The sequence below is a fragment of the Triticum dicoccoides genome, chromosome 3A (genome assembly GCF_002162155.2).
Source record: "Triticum dicoccoides isolate Atlit2015 ecotype Zavitan chromosome 3A, WEW_v2.0, whole genome shotgun sequence".
NCBI classification, from domain to species: domain Eukaryota; kingdom Viridiplantae; phylum Streptophyta; class Magnoliopsida; order Poales; family Poaceae; genus Triticum; species Triticum dicoccoides.
In genome coordinates, this window is record NC_041384.1 from 729574244 (window position 1) to 729578560 (window position 4317).

At 39.6% G+C, this 4317-nt stretch overlaps 1 long non-coding RNA gene across 1 annotated transcript; it reads right to left on the reverse strand.

Annotated features, from left to right (window-relative positions):
• Positions 1-1656: 1656 nt before the first annotated feature.
• On the reverse strand, positions 1657-2590 carry LOC119273537. Its single transcript, XR_005134891.1, has 2 exons — positions 2478-2590; positions 1657-1912 (listed from the first exon to the last, which is right to left on the reverse strand). It is a non-coding gene; the product is annotated as an uncharacterized LOC119273537 (long non-coding RNA).
• Positions 2591-4317: the final 1727 nt, after the last annotated feature.

Below are 4317 nucleotides of genomic sequence, written 5' to 3' on the forward strand. Positions count from 1 at the left end.
GGGGGTCCACCTATCCCGGAGGGCCCCATGGGCTGAAGTGGGAGGGGAACCAGCCCCAAGTGGGCTGGTGTCCCCCCCCCCCCCCCGGGCCTCCCCCTGCGCCTAGGGTTGGAAACCCTAGGGGTGGGGGCACCCCACTTGACTTGGGGGCCAAGCCCCCCTTGGCCGCCGCCCCCCCTTGGAGATTGGATCTCCTAGGGCCGGCGCCCCCCTAGGGACCCTATATATAGTGGGGGGAGGGAGGGCAGCCGCACCATGTCTCTGGCGCCTCCCTCTCCCCACGTAACACATTTCTCTCTTTCGTTGGAGCTTGGCGAAACCCTGCCGAGATCACCGCTGCTTCCACCACCACGCTGTCGTGCTGCTGGATCTCCATCAACCTCTCCTTCCCCTTGCTGGATCAAGAAGGAGGAGGCGTCTTCCCAACCGTACGTGTGCTGAACGCGGAGGTGCCATCCATTCGGCGCTAGGTCATCGGTGATTTGGATCACGACGAGTACGACTCCATCAACCCCGTTCTCTTGAATGCTTCCGTTCGCGATCTACAAGGGTATGTAGATGCACTCGCCTCTCCCTCGTTGCTAGATGACTCCATAGATTGATCTTGGTGATGCGTAGAAAATTTTAAAATTCTGCTACGTTCCCCAACAGCATATGTGCGTAATGCTGATCTGGAGAGCTTCGAGGCAGATAAGTGCCGTCAATACCTTCGTCAATACCTCTATCTAACTGATTCATTTGCGGCAAAAAGGAAAGAAATTGCCATATGCTACCACCTCAAAATTCCATCAAAAACATTCGCTTGGCATCCCCTCCCAGCGAATATTCGCCAGTTAGTATTTCTGATAATTTTTTTAATTTTTGAGAGAAGATATGCTAGAAGAATAAGAATATATTCTTTATATATAAGCCAATTAATCTTTGTGTATCTAAAAGGATATATTATAGAGATAGATTGGAAACTTGCTAATTTCGTAGGCATAACCGGGCGGTGGTTTAGTGTGAACATATACGGTGGTCAATGTTTTCCCTGCCTGCTGTTCATGCAGATTTAGCTTGATTAGTTACTAAATTCATACTGATGTCCCGATGGGAGTATTAAGTACCTGCCAAACTAAGGTGTCCAGTTGAGAAGTTTTTTTTTCTAATCATGGTACAGGCTAAAACAGGCAGCAATTGACTACCAGCCGATTTTGCGTGTTCTTCGTCAAATGGTATATGATTGGAAATTAACTTTTTGGGGGGTGGATGTTGGAGATTACATTTTTTTTAGCAACTGTTGGAAATTAAATAAGGAAATAAGGTGAAGGAGCAATTTTTTGGTGCTTGGAGCTGGACTCCCTCCGCCGGGCCCAACTGTCCATTTGAAAGGGTTAGTAGTTTTTTTCTTTTGGGGTGAGAGGAAAGGGTTAGTAGCTACTCCCTCCATTCCAAAATAGATGACTCGACTTTGTACTAATTTTATAATAAAGTTAGTATAAAGTTGAGTCATCTATTTTAAAACGAAGAAAGTACTAATGTAGAAGTCAAACTTATTTCAAGGTTTCTAGCCCGTGGATGGAGGCACACGGAATCTGTGAATAAAACATGATTGTGCTTATGCAAAAACAACCACGTTACAAATTAACTAGGTAGTATCATGTTCACACATTTACGTAGACAAAATTTATTATTGCCAAACTTGATGATTCACTTGTGTAAATGAACCCCATCATGTGATGTTGCATTGTCTCCTTACATGTGTAGTACTTCTAGCCGTCAAAGACGTCGCAGACACAAAAGACGAAGGGGATAAAGCCAGTACAATAAGCATTCCTGACACGATGTCCTTCGTAGTCTCTGTTGCAGTTTTTCCTACAATATTTTCTTATGCAGCCTATCTCCAAAGTACGGTGCTCTTTGCAGCTGTTCTCTGCAAGGAAAAAAAATATTGGTCGTCAAACGCTACATATAAGCTGATGTATTTTCAGAGCCCCACCGAAGCCAAGACTAGAGAAATTAAGGCCTTGAAGGAGATACAAACGCCCTGTAATATGTGACATATACTAGCGTATTCTATCAGCACGTACATTTTGAAATAGGCCACAACGGACCATGGAAACACATTTCCACATTGTCGTATTTTCAAAGAAATTCCCGAATTTGCTTGTTGGAATACGTGCAGTACTTGCACGTTTTAGGGCAAGAAGACTGCGTAATATACTTTGTTGCTTGCAAATTTAAAACAAACCAGTGTGAAAATAGCAATTTCGCCGATAACAATACGCATCTTTGCCAGAAAATAGAATATTATGGATAAAAAAATTCATGCTTGTTTTGTTTGTAATTGCATGATTTGTTTCCACTTGGAACTGTTAATATATCAGGATGTTTTCATGCGCTTTTCTGCCAGAGATTTAAAACTAATGCTGCTATTTGGTTTGGCAAAAACAGAGAACACCAGAAGAGAGACAAGAGGGGGAGACAGTGAGCAATACCAGCATGTGCGCAGTTTCCTAGCAGCAGAAGCACCATGAGAAAGCATAGAGTAGTTTTCCCCTCCATACATGAAATGCCTAAACTTGTCCGTGCTCTTGTTTGTGTATCTCTCTCCTTTGGGTTTGGGTTTGAGGTAGCATATGTAACGGCATCCTTATAAAGGCCTCTACAAAATCTAGTTTTAATTACTCAATTTTCTCAAGATCCTCCAGATTTTTCACGTAAATTCCATACTAGATACAGATTTCTATTGCATTTATTATTTACACAATCAGTTTTGGCAAGACCAATGAGAATTGTCCACATTAATATTCTCATTAGCTGTCTCCTCAAGGTAGAAGATTTTGCCAGATTGTTTTTCTTTTATTATCATTAGCTGTCTCCTCGAGGTAGTAGATTTGGCCAGATTTTTTCTTTATTCTCATTAGCTATCTCGTTACACCCATGGACCCGAATAACTGGCGACCAGTCACCAGGGAGTTGGTCCCAACGAAAGATTTTGCTCGCCAGGGGAGCAGCTCCCAGGAAACTTTTCGTCTCGTTCGCTAGGGGCTGGCCAGCGTAAACCACGATTGGCCTAAAAGGTCCAGTTAACTATTTTTTATTTAAAAATTGCCGTGAACAAAAAACAATTCCTATAAAAACCAAAAGAAAAACTAAAATTTAAAACATGCATGCCCTGAATTATGAAAAATGTCATGCTACTTTATAAAACAACTGTTTCTCTTATGAGTATGATAAAAAAAGGTCGTGTGATTTAGAAAAATAAAATTGCAATGATAAACTTTAAAACTGCCACTAGAAAAAATTACAAATTTTCAAATGGAAAACAGAGAAACACTTATATTTATAAAAACGCTTTGCTCTAAACAAAATTAAAATTTCTATGCTACTTTATAAAACTGTGATTTCTCTAATTATAGATTTACTATGATGATACAAAATGCGGCACCAGTAAAAATGTAAAATTGCATCCTCTTAACAAAAAAAAACGCCATTATCTTGTGAAAAGAAGTCATGCCAACAATAATAACAATGCCATGCTGTCAATAATGAAGTTGTCATCCTATTAATAATAAAACAGCCATCCTCCTAATAATAAAAATACCATGTTATTAATAATTAAAATGACATGCTCTTAATCTTAAAAATATCATCCTCTTGACAATAAAAAAACATGTTACTAATAATAAAAATCTCATGCTCTTATTAATAAATTTGTCATCCTCTTAATCTGAATAACAAAAATAGCATTTTAGTAATTATTTAAATTACATAATCTTGATAAATATAACTGACATCCTCTTAATAATAGAATGCCATGTTATTAATAATAAAAATTCCATGCTCTTAACAATAAAAATGCAACTCTTAAAAACATGGCAAGTTTATAAAAAAAACCTCCTCTAAAAAACGTGGCAAGTTGTAAAAATGTGTCCTCTAAAAACATGTGACCTTTTGGGATTTGCAATGCACATGGCAGAGAAATAGGGATTTCATTCTTTCAGAAAAGGGAGAATTCAGAAATTTTGGACTTTTGCAGCCGAATTTACAAATAAAAAAGCAAATTTAAAACAATGGAACTTCAAGTACGTATAGTTATTTAAACACATGTATTCACCACACCCACTTCTTTCCAAGTGGTAGGTGGGTTGAGATGGTGGCACATCGATGGCTCTTTCTAACAACAGTAACAGTTGTTCGATGGTGCAAGGTCCTCAACATAGTTTTCATTATGCTATGCTAGATTTTTGTCAACAAGTGTAGGTTACTAATGCAGAAATGCCAATCAGTAGTGGGCGCCAAAAGGCCCAATAGTGGCGGATGAGGCTCTCAGGG